This window comes from Staurois parvus, unplaced genomic scaffold, assembly GCF_062004578.1.
Source record: "Staurois parvus isolate SC_StPar_1 unplaced genomic scaffold, SC_StPar_1.0 ptg000634l, whole genome shotgun sequence".
In the NCBI taxonomy this organism is placed as follows: Eukaryota; Metazoa; Chordata; class Amphibia; order Anura; family Ranidae; genus Staurois; species Staurois parvus.
The window spans coordinates 10,869,198-10,882,237 of NW_028318430.1; the positions used below are offsets into that span (position 1 = coordinate 10,869,198).

The 13,040-nt window shown below is 40.6% G+C and overlaps 1 long non-coding RNA gene across 1 annotated transcript in view; it reads right to left on the reverse strand.

The window, feature by feature from the left end:
* LOC149449269 (uncharacterized) overlaps positions 1-13,040 on the reverse strand; it is a 68,766-nt gene that overhangs the window by 25,259 nt on the left and 30,467 nt on the right. The window contains exon 2 of the long non-coding RNA XR_016315435.1: positions 9,238-9,392. This is a non-coding gene — a long non-coding RNA (uncharacterized LOC149449269). The remainder of the gene's footprint in view (positions 1-9,237; positions 9,393-13,040) is intronic.

Sequence of the window (13,040 nt, forward strand, 5' to 3'; positions counted from 1 at the left end):
GAATTCATTTTCCCATCAATGACAACAATCCGTCCAGGCCCTGAGGCAGCAAAGCAGCCTCAAACCATGATGCAACCTCCGCCATGTTTTACAGTGGGGATGAGGTTTTGATGTTGGTGTGCTGTGCCTTTTTTTCTCCAAACATAGTGCTGTGTGTTCTTCCCAAACAACTCAATCTTGGTTTCATCTGTCCACAGTATATTTTGCCAGTAGTGCTGTGAAACATCCAGGTGCTCTTTTGCAAACTTCAAACGTGCTGCAATATTTTTTTTGGACAGCAATGGCTTCCTCCGTGGTGTCCTCCCATGTACTCCATTCTTGTTTAATGTTTTCCTTATTGTAGATATGTCAACAAAAATGTTAGCATGTGTCAGAGATTTCTGTAGGTCTTTAGCTGACACTCTGGGATTCTTCTTTACCTCATGCAGCATTCTGCGCTGTGCTCTTGCAGTAATTTTTACAGGACAACCACGCCTAGGGAGAGTAGCAACAGTGCTAAACTTTCTCCATTTGTAGACAGTCTGTCTTACCGTGGACACATGAACATCAAGGCTTTTGGAGATACTTTTGTAACCCTTTCCAGCTTCATGCAAGTCAACAATTCTTGATCGTAGGTCTTCTGAGAGCTCTTTTCTGTGAGGCATGGTTCACATCAGGCAGTGCTTCTTGAAACCAGTAAACCCAAAACAGGTGTGTGTTTTTTAAGGGCAGGACAGCTGTCAGCAACACATCCAATATCATCACAATGATTGGAGTCAAGGTTGGCTCACTCCTGGCTCCAGTTAGCTCTGGGAGAAGTCATTAAGCTAGGGCAAGAACTACAGGAAACGTTTGACCTCTGTAATTGCAAACAAAGGCTTCTGTACCAAATATTGACACTGATTTTCCCAGGTGTTCAAATACTTATGTTCAGCAGTGCAAGATAAATAAATTCTTTAAAAATCATACAATGTGATTTCCTGATTTTTTTTTTTAATTCTGTCTCTCAGAGTGGGAATGCGCCTACAATGTGAATTTCAGACCCCTCCATGATTTCTAAGTGGAAGAAATTGCAAAATCGCAGGGTGTTCAAATGCTTGTGTTCCTCACTGTAAGTATCAATCAATCATAATTGGCATGTGTCCCTTATATGGACTAATGTCTTATGTCCAATGGGCATGATTCTCCTCCACTCTCTTAGCTCTCCTCAAATGTGCACCAAAAAGAGATGACCAAAAGAGTGCTTTTTTCCTTACAAATCATTTATTGATAAAACAATATCCAGTATTCCACTCACAGGTGTGATGTATAAAGCGCGTCTTATAAAGTAACTCCAATGTTATATTTCTAATGGTACGGATCCTCCAACCGCTTGTGTGCAGCCAGCTTTATCTCATTCTCCTGTCCTACGAGCGTTGTAACTCCAAAGCCCATCCCCTACGCGTTACGCCATCAGGTCATGCGGCTTCATCAGGGGGATCATATTGGAGTTACTTTATAAAATGCGCTTTAATACATCACACATGTTAGTGGAATACTGGATATTGCTTTATCAATAAATGTTTTGTAGGGATAAAGCACTATGTTTTGGTCATTTCTTTTCGGTGCACATTTGATGGAGGAGAAAAGATAAAAGAGTGGAGAAGACTCTTGCCCATTGAACACAAGACATCAGTCCACATAAGGGACACATGCCATTTACGGCCTCACCTAGCAGTTTGGTAATATACATCAGGTGAGAGCACAGTCGGTGAAAGCGAATACACACACTTATTGGTTTGCAGTATATAGAAGCACGGGGTATTCAAAGAAGTATTTTGGAATTAAAACATCTGTGAAGATATACAACTATTTAGGACTATCAGCACATGAAAACATATTAAGAGACGTTTATGTCACTTGACAGTGATGGTTGATTTGGTTTAAATTATAGGTGAAGCGCGGCACTTGATTGATATAAATTTAAAAAAAAAATGAAATCTTAAAAATAAGGCTGAGAATAAATCAATCATTCCAAGAGTACAATATACATCTAATAAATTATAAAAAATATACTGTGCAAACAGTGAAAAAGCAATATGGATATAAAAACATCTAAAAGTGGGTATTCCAGAATAAAAAACAGTCTAAAAGCTGCTATAACTAAGATGGTGCTGCTGCTGAGCTGTGTGGACTGACACTGCAAATGTGTGTAAAACAAGAAAGGAGAGAGAGAGGAGCACACACCACATAGTGTAGCATGCACAAGGAAGTTTAATTGTCAAAATAAAACCAATAGTTGCACTCACAAACAACTGTGGGGTATAAAGGCTTGTCAGGTGGCTTGGAGGATAAGTCTAGAGTCAGTGTATGAATTATCCCTGATCCCAGAACACAGGAACACATTTCAAAGCAATCCTGCTTCTTTATAAAGCAGGAATGTTTCAAAATGCAATCCTGTATTTTGGGGTACACAGTAATGACATCGTGAGGCTTTTGGCTCTATGACTCCAGATCCTGCAACAGCTTCATCCATCGCTGCTGACAGTATCATTTCAACTTCAGCCAATGCTTTCCCCAGCCAGTAGCCAAGTCGGGGATCTGGGATAACTGTGACACCTACTCTGGACTTATCCTCCAAGCCACCTGAGAAGCCTCTTTACTCCACAGTTGTTTGTGAGTGCAACTATTGATTTTACTTTGTCCATTAAACTTCCTTATGCATGCTACACTATGGAGGTACGTTCCACTCTCTCCTTTCTTCTATTACACAGAATGCCTCCAGGCAGCCATATTGCATTGCATTTTACAAAATGTTATAGCACTGAACATTTAAGGGAAAAAACATTCAATTACAATCTGACTTGTGTCACAATTGTATACGCTATATTATTATTTTTGTATTTGCTATTTTTTCCCCATGGAAGTGGAGCTACCCTTTAAGGTCAGTGACTCAAATTATATTGACATCAGAGAACCAACATGGTAGCCAGGGAACTAGGTTTTTATGTTGGAGATCAGAAATGGCAGTTCCCTTATTTAGTTTGGCACATCTTCTATATTATCATAAGGTTAACCATGATATAAAATGTTATTGCTATTTTGGCAAGCTGTATTACCAAAAATGCTAAGTGCCTGACAGTCACATAAATGAAAACTGGTGCATTAATTGAAATGTTTGTTACTGATTTCTGATTCTTTTATTAGCATCATTGCCCCATGACATAAGATTAATTCTAGATGCTCAAACTTCTGTGTAATGTGCAAACACAAAGGAACAAACAGGTTTAAAGAAGAATGAGAAATTATACAATGGAATCATGTTACAGTTTTAGGGTGCAATATTAAAGGGATAAACAGGTTATACTTACAAATCTGCTGCTTTATTTTTTTTTCAACAGTACCATTTACGGCTCAAGCAGCCTATAGGATAACATTTTAGCAAGCTAATATTGTAACTTGTATAATTCCTAAATCAAAGCTCTTGAAAGCTGTCATTCACTTGTAATAGAAAATCAATTTCTATCAGAGATTCACGGAAGTAATTTGTAACCATTGGTGCATCATGAAAACTTTGAGCTTAGACACAAGTATTGTGTCTCCATATGCTGCCTGAGTAAACCTCATGGTAAATACTACTGAAGGGCGTAACAATGAATTCTGATAGTAAAGTTTTTGACGTGACACATTGCATCACAGTGACAGTTTTGAGGCCGACTAAGGCTCTAGACATCCGAATTGCTGCAGCTGGGTTTCCCTTTGAAATCTCCAGGACAATAGAAACCAGTGTTCTCCATTGCTTTGCTTTCCCATCCCATTTACATAGTCTGTTCTGCCTGAATGCCCTGCTTGGTCTGCTTATGGGACACCCATTGTCCTCTGATCACTTAAATATGGCAGGGATGACAAGCCTCAGGTGAGAGATGAAGTGGGGCGGTTCTGCTTTAGCAAGTCTAGAAACATGAAAACAATTCTGGGAACTCTTCATCCAGGGAAGAGCAACTAGTAAGCATCAGTCATCTTATTAAGTTCCTGAAGTGCTCTTTGTTTATTTATTTCACCCAATGGCACTGACACTGCTTTGGGTATTATTAAGGCCAAAATAAAATTCTGTATGTATTAGATATGTTTCATGAAAGGAAAAAAAAGGTTTATGGACTGTAGTATTCACAGACTTTATTGCTGGTACATGTTTGTCTTCCCAATCTATTGAGTAAGCAGGTCAATTATTGGGGTTCTACATTGTGACAAATATGTTAATTTCTGGCAAAGGTATTTGATAAAGAACAAAAAGCCTAATAGTCATAAAGGTTTACTGATTAAAAGAGGATCTTGTCTTGCATTTATTGATAAACTATATTTTTTAATATATTTTTGTGTCGGTTTTCCTGAGCTTCTGCTAAGTTGACTAAAGTAAATAAAATAGATATATTGCAATACGTTTCAAGGACAAGGTCACCCAATACTGCAGTAAACATTTAGTGGAATGGAGTGCAAGAATTTAAAAAAATCAGAAGTTTGAACAATACCAAATTCCTAGTAATGAGGGCAAAGTGGTATAATGTTATAAAGTGGGTTTATTGTTGTTAAAATGCCAAAATGTCTCACTGACAATAGTTTGCTTATGTCACATTTAAGACAGCGATAGATATTGCATAGAGTGATCCTACATTAGGATGTAACTTTATAACATGAGAGACACTGAAGAACAACATACCACTGCACACCCCCACTCCATCTATCCCCATTGACACCTGCAAGTATTGGGGACAAGAAAAAGGGCATTGCCGAATGAAGGAGTGGAAAGTTGCAATCACTGTAATCTTCCATTCTTTCATCTGGCCCATTGCACAGAGGAATCCCACAATGCCCCTCTATGCAGTAATAGCAACTAATTTCAAATCTATTGGCACCAGGGGTCAGCACGGGGAAATGCTTGACTGGATGACAAGGCCAACGAATTATATTGGCGTCTGATGGAAGCAGAAAACAGAGACAGGTGAGGAAGCACAGAAGATGCCCAGACAGCTTTCCCAGGGCACAGTCTTGAAGTCCAGGAAGAAGGAATGGCAGCCCATGCTACTAGCCCATACATCTCTAATCATGGATCTGACTGCGGGGAGGAAAAAGAAATAGGTAGGCCACACCACCCACTTTCTAATATTCACACCCTATCTAACCTGTTTGAGAAGATCATGCAATAACACTAAAATGTGAGGTGTTCTCATTGAGAAGTGTTTATAATTGAATTAAAATCATCCAGACAATTCATGCTCAGGCAAATCAACAGTCACAGCAAAAATATTAACATACAGCACCCTCCTCAGATTCCTCATGTTCAAAATAGAGCACCAACAAAACAGATTTTGACATAACAACTTGCACATAAGAGGTCTTCCTTAAGCTATCAGGGGCCCTGACCTAGTTGACACTGTTAAGCTGTCCATCCATGGGTCATCTTTTTTCATTCAACCAGCTAGTTGAACAAAAAAAAATTGACCTTAGTCCCCCAGCCACACATTTGAGGTGGATGGGGAAATCCTTTGTGGTATGCCATTGTATTCTGACAGTGGGGAGACTCCCCCACCATCAGAATACACAGATCAGCACTGCAGCCTATAAAAAATGTGTGGCTGGGGGAAAAAAAATGTGTGGCGCTGATTAAGCAAAAAAAAAACCAGGGTGGTTGAACAGAAGTCAATCAGTAGATCAAGTTCTCTTTAATGACAGTGACCACACATACATGGAAATTTATTTGGTTCCTGATAAACAAGACGAATTTTGATCCTTGTATGATGAGCTTTAAAGTGATCTTAAACAATGTACACGAAAGACCTGACACTGCAGAACTCTTGCCTGGACAGAGTCCACCAAACATTGCGCATACTGTACATAGCCTAGCATCCAGAAAGCCATGATTTGTATTATGCCATTTCCACTTTCATGAAGAAAAGGAAAAGATTTTCCAAATGATCAGTGGCATGCCACACAATAAGCTTTGTTAACCATTTACCCACATGTAGCCAGATAAACATTTGAGTGCCAGAGGGAATACATAGTCTCGAGCTTTGCAAGTTAAGACTGCAGATCTGCTATGCTGTGCTATCCTGAGGAACCCAAATGAGCCCTAGATCTGAGGTTGGCAACTCCCATTCTAGACCTTATCCATGTTTGTGGAACCATGTTTAGACCCTGCCTGCTGCACTTGTGACCCTGACTCTAAACTAACCTTTTTTTTTCCTTAAAGGTTTTCCTTGTTTGGTGTTGAACGTAACCTGTAACAATTTCCTCAAGCTTAAACCAGTAAGTGAATTTTGGAATTCTAAATATGTGTTAATTGGAGACAGCTATGCCACGATACCCATACACCCCAATCTGTTCTTATTTTGCTACCAGTTCCTGATGTTACAAGGTTTTCAATGGTTAAATATCTCTTGGGCCAAGCCTTGAGTTGGTCACAGGCTCTTGACCCATTACAGCACTTCTTCAGTTCCCTGACAGGACTCCAATTACCCTGTAATGGTCACCATGACACAGGATAGTACATTTGGCCTTCTGGCAGATTATTATTGTCTTGTCTCATTCTTCCTGTACCCCTTTTTTTTTTGCATAAAATTCTACACTGAATATTGATTTGTTACTTCTCACTGTCTTTCACAAATTGTCCTGCACTGTAACCATAGCCATGGTTACAGTGAACTCTCCTAAATCTCTCTTTTTTTTCCACTAATTCTCCTCAATAGAAAACCTGTGAAGTAGCAGTATTCCACAGTTCTGCCCAATCCAGCTATATGGAGAACTGTGAGAGGTTGACAGAAGATTTAATTTCCTTAACTGCTTCCCGTTCGCCCTATAGCAGAAATACTGCTACAGGGTGGCAAGGGTGCGCAAAATCACGTATATATATATATGTGATTTTTCATTTCCGGTAGGGGGCGTACATGGCCTACCTGCGCCACGCTTGTCAATCACTGGGTCCCAGCTGGTAATTACTCACCGGCGCCTGGTGATTTCCGATGATCTCCGATGGGGAGGAGAACTGTTTTATTTACTAACAGTTCTCCTCCCTGTCAGCTCTGGCACACTGCTTTGGATGGCGGTGCACAGCACAGCCATCCAAAGCAGTGTGCTTACAATGAAGCACGCTGACACAGCCCCCTATGTAAAACACTCCCAGTTAACCCTCATGTTAACCCCTTCCTCCCCAGCGCCATAAGTACAGTGTCAGTGCTTATATTTTAGCACTGATCACTGTATTGGTGTCACTGAGTCAGTTCCCCCCAGTGTCAGAATGCCCGCTGCAGTCCCGTTATAAGTCGCTGATCGCTGTCATTACTAGTAATAAAAAAAAAATCCAATATCTATACCGCCATTTTTAAAGGCTAAAACATTCACACAAACCAGTTAATTTACACGTATTGGGATTTTTTTTAGCAAAGACATGTAGCAGAATACAATTTGGCCTAAATTTATGAAGAAATTTGATTTTTAAAATTTTTTTACTGGACATGTTTAATTTAAAAAAGTCAAAAATATAGTTTTTTTTCTCAAAATTGTCAGCCTTTTTTTTCATAGCACAAAAAATAAAAAACACACAGGTGATTAAATACCACCAAAAGAAAGCTCAATTCGTGGGAAAAAAAAGAACGTAAATTTCATTTGGCTGCACCATTGCATGACCGCGCAATTGTCAGTTAAAGTAACGCAGCGCCGTAATGCAAAAAATGGCCTGGTCAGGAAGGGGGGTAAATCCTCAAGAGGGCAAGTGATTAAAAGTACAGTGGGGAAATGAAAGTAACCATACAAAGTTATACTGCCTTAATAAACAGCAGATGGGTTTCTTGATCACTACTTAATTCAGGGGGAGTTTGGAGTAGAACCAAATTCTAGGTTTGGTTTCTCTAACCCATTGTAAATTCCTGAAATTGCAAACTTTAATCAGAACCCCCCTGAAGTCAACAGTTGGACGGGGCAGGAGGTAAATAAAAACAGTTCTGGACATTTTCAAGGCTAATAGGCAAGTCAAACAAATGTGGGAAGAGGAAGGCTGGGCACTGACACGACCAATGCAAAAATATACAGTATATAAAAAAACTTTTCAGCAAGGAAAGCATCCTCCAATTTATGGAACTTAGAGGGCGACATGGGAACATAGTCAATCCTTTCATATATGTGCTTGGGAGATGCCCAATAAGCTGTATGTGGTGTTTTGGAACAGTACAATTCTCATGGACAGCCTCAGCAATATTGTACTCTGGCATCACATACTTTGCATGTTTAATATATTTTTACATTTTACATTACTGCTTAGCTTAAATATAGCAGTAGCATTGCCACAATCTAATTCATTATATCTACTGTAGAAACATTATAGCTAGTTTACGCTACAAAATACCCTCCAGCAACAATATATACCAAGCAGCACAACAGATATGCTTTCAGCTTGCATCAATAGAAACTCCAGCAGTCAGCACAAATAGACTCCTCCCTCAACAGTAGATCTCTTACAGCAGCAATTGACCCCCAGCAACATAAGACCACCCCCCCCCCGCAACAATAGATCATCCACCAGCAATAATATACTTACCCAGCAACAATTTAACCCCCCCCCCCCCACAGAAATAAATCCTCTCCAGCAACAATAGATCCCCAGCAGTTAGTATCAATAGACCCTTCAGCACACCCCAGCATACCCCAGCACCCCTTGCCATTACATACATTCAGTGCTGTAGGTGACGGAACTGTGTTCCCCTGCATTCCGTCTGAAAAAAACCCTGGCGGTAACAGACATAAATTGACCAGGAGCCTTAACAGATCTGAAGTTATAGAAAACTGTACTTTTAAAAAAATTAGGCTCAGGCAAACTTGCCAGTTTTATAGTATAGCTTATGAGCTTCTTTTCGTGCAGTACCTTACTACCAATATCACAGAGTGCCCAAAAACATGTCAAAACCACAACACCACATTTCATGAACCCCTTCTCATCATCAGGTCCCTATTTCTTCCTAAAATATTTAAAATTTAAGAGTTCAGGTATCTGGTCAGGTGTTTGATAGAAACTGGGTAGCATCAGATGAGTATGTGACCACTTGAATAGGCAGCAAGGCTCTGCAGTGTGGCATTTTTTTTTTACTACATCTGCTGCCAATAGCACTGTTGTAGTCTGCATCCTATGCCCATGTACATTACCCACACATGATTCTCTATCTGCATCTACTGTAACCTATGCAGCGTCATGCAGAAGGGAGGGAAGTCTGACAGGGAGTTTGAGGGGCTTACCTCATAGCACATTAAGTGGGAAGGGAGTCAGGAGGTCAGCTTGGGACCATGCTGAATAGGGTTACGTATATGATTCAATTTCAGGGTAATTCTTCTAACCCCACCTGCTGTCTCCAATATGATCCTTGACCAGGCAGGTGTCTCTTCTGCAGCTGCTAGAGTGGGAGAAGAAAATGTCACTCACATGTAGTAGGGGGCCCATGAGATGCCCCTGGTACCTTTTTCATAGTTTTTTTTGAGTTTGGGCAAGGACACAGGGGCCCCATGATCCCCTATTGCCCGGGAGCCCCATGAGTTGTCAGTCCGCCCCTGGATACACATGCATATTGCCCATGATGCAGTGGCTGCACCAGCAGCACCAGACCACCACAACAACAATGGCTTCTGATGCAAAAAGATAGGGTTGTCACACACTGAATTAATCACACATGTCCATGTTTATTGTAACACATCTACAAACATGGTAAAGACAGTTCCTGCCCTAGGACCACCCCCACTAATGCATTTAACATAATCAAGGTGTCACGTACCTGGTTGGGGAGCCTGACGTGGAGAGATGGCGTCCTCTTACAACTCCCGCTCGGAGCCCCTGACAGTGGGAACAGAGGACGCAGAGCCAGGAGTGGCAGGAGTGCCGTGTGGATCTGAAGCTGACGGCAGGTAGCTGGGGACCCAGGAGATCCGAACACAAGCCAGGTGCGGGTGTAGGGACGTAGGTGCAGCAGCAAGCAGGTATGGCGGCAGTCAGGATGCGGATTTGGGACCAGGCACTGGTGCGTGGATGCAGCAGCAGACAGGTATGGCGGTGACCCGGATGCAGGACAGATGCAGAACCGTGGGTGCAGCGGCAGGTGAGTATGGTAGCCGACAAGATGCAGGTCAGGTGCAGGTGCAGGCAGGATAATGTAGCAGAGTCAGACAAGCCGGGTCAATATCAAGCGGGCAGATAAAGGACAAAAGGAGCAGGCAAGCGAATGGTCAGGGATAGCCGGGGTCAGTGCAGGCAGAGTTCTTTCTTAGTCAGGTAATGCAGAATACAGGTATCAGGATCAGGAATATGTTCAGAAACGTTGTAGACCAGAAGGCAATGATTTTACTACTAAGCAGGTTTAAATAGCCTGCCTGATGTGACATGTGCGCTTACTGCGCATGCGCGAGTTTTCTGCGCTACTGCACATGCGCGGCCGCACGCTCCCGCACCTGCGCACTCACACCGCTGCACGGCGACAGGATCCCTAACACAAGGTTTAATAGTAGATATTGAGGGGATGAAAGGGGGATTATTATATGTTTATTGTAGTGGCTACAAAAACACAGCACCTGATCTACCTTAAAGTGCCATTTTTATCCGTAAAAGAGAAACATGTGCCAGTAAACTCTTCCTGACAGACTGTACAATTATCAAATGATACATCATTGTAAGATCTTATGAAGCTTATTCTTAATAAGATCAAAACATTATCTGATTGTGTAATTATGCTGGCCTTGCAATAATAGGAAAGAAGGAGCTCCCAATGTCTAAAAGAATGAAAGTTTGATGGTAGATTAAGAGGCATTTGTTGAGAACAATGACAAATACATCAATCCAATGTGGTCCAGGAGAAAAGGCTCTCCCTTCTTTAGGGCGGAGGAAAAACTGACCTCATTGCTGCCCTGGGAATCTCAGTCAATTTTTCCTCCACCCTGAAAAAGGAAGAATCTTTTCTCCTGGACCACGTTGGACTAATGTACTTGTTGTTATTCCCAATAATAGAAATCATAGTGGTTGCATGACTTTGTTTACAAAGTTTTCATCTGCGCTTCCACTTGTGAAAATAAATCCAGTCAAATATATTATTTAGTAGCATTTCAGATTTTGCAGGATTGCATTAGCACATGATTAGTCTCATTTGTTACCTGAAATTGCTTTATAAAGTAGGAGTAGAATAGATTGCCTCACTTGCAAATTCACTGGATTCAATGATTCCACTCCACAATACATACAGTAGTTCTCTTCCATCACTATTTCTGATAATACTGTTAAAATGTTACTAAACCCAGGACCCTGCATTCACTATATCTGGTCTCCCAAAGTACACACAACATGAAAATTTAATTATTTTAGTAAATATAAACTGCTAAATACCTTTTCTCATCACCAGTATATAGCAATCTTGTGACTTCTATAAGTGTTCAACAGAGCACTGGTTAAAGCTTGTAGGAGGAGTTTTCTTTCTGCTATGGGAGGATGCAAAACCCCAGACCTCTGTCTGGGCAGTGCTGATTGGCCCTTTGCTGATCACATGCACTCTCCCAAGAACAAAATATCTGTAGCAATACACACCAAACTGAGCATATGCAGAGTGTCTCCACAAATGTGTCTTATCAGGAGATAACAGAGGGACAGTGGACTAAGGGAAGGATCAGAGAAGTCAGGATCAAACAGTCTTTTTACACAATGAAGAGAATTATCCCCTTATGTTCCACAGTGAGTATAACAAGCATGCTTTACTGCATATAAAGACTGATTTTACTGTTGTGTTAGTAACACTTTAATGTTCATTATTTATATATCATTGACATATAACTTGGGTTGTACACACAGCCATTCATGTCATTCCCTGACCCTGAACATTCTAATATCTATAGCAAAGTTATACAAACACAGGATGGTGTTACCTACCAATTTGTTACAGAAGGAAACTTGAGTATCTAGAGAAAGCCTATGGAAACATCAGGAGAACGCACACATTATGCAGATACTATATCCAGCCCTGTAAGTCTGAAGTGCTAGCTACTTACTCCCTTCGTTTAAAAGTGTTTTAAATAAAAATGGAACCTTATTTTTCATATTCTGAAAAATCTAAAACCACTGAGAATTTTCTGCAATTGTTTACAGTGCCTTGAAAAAGTATTCATATCCCTTGAAAATTTCAATTGCAGTTAGATGTGCAAAGCTGGTAGAGACTTCCCCAAAAAGACTTGCAGCTGTAATTGCAGTGAAAGGTGGTTCTACAAAGTATTGACTCCGGGGGGCTGGAGACAAATGCACACTACACTTTTTACATATTTATTTGTAAAAAAATTTGAAAACCATTTATCATTTTCCTTCCATTTCACAATTATGTGCCACTTTGTGATGGTCTGTCACATAAAATCCCAATAAAATACTTTTACGTTTTTGATTGTAACATTTCAAGAGGTATGAATACTTTTTCAAGGCACTGTATATTAGCACAGCTTCTGCCCCATAAGCTTTATGATTCATCTTTAGACTGCTTCATTACCCTTTTACCAACAAAAAGCCTGGCTAAGGTAAGGAGATTCAGTGGGTTGAAAGTTTCCCTACTTGTATTAAAGAGAAACTGTAAGAATTCATGAACATGGAACTCTAACAGACATTTATTAATGCCTAGTGTAAATTCCCAGCACTTTCCAACACCCAGGGAGCAGTATGTGCCATGTACAGTGGGGCAAAAAAGTATTTAGTCAGCCGCCAATTGTGCAAGTTCTCGCACTTAAAAAGATGAGAGAGGCCTGTAATTGGCATCATAGGTAGACCTCAACTATGAGAGACAAAATGAGAAAAAAAATCCAGACAATCACATTGGCTGATTTGGAAAGAATTTATTTGCAAATTATGGTGGAAAATAAGTATTTGGTCAATATGAAAAGTTCATCTCAATACTTTGTTATATATCCTTTGTTGGCAATGACAGAGGTCAAACGTTTCCTGTAAGTCTTCACAAGGTTGGCACACACTGTCGCTGGTATGTTGGCCCATTCCTCCATGCAGAAGGTACAGGTCTGTGAGAGCCAGAAAT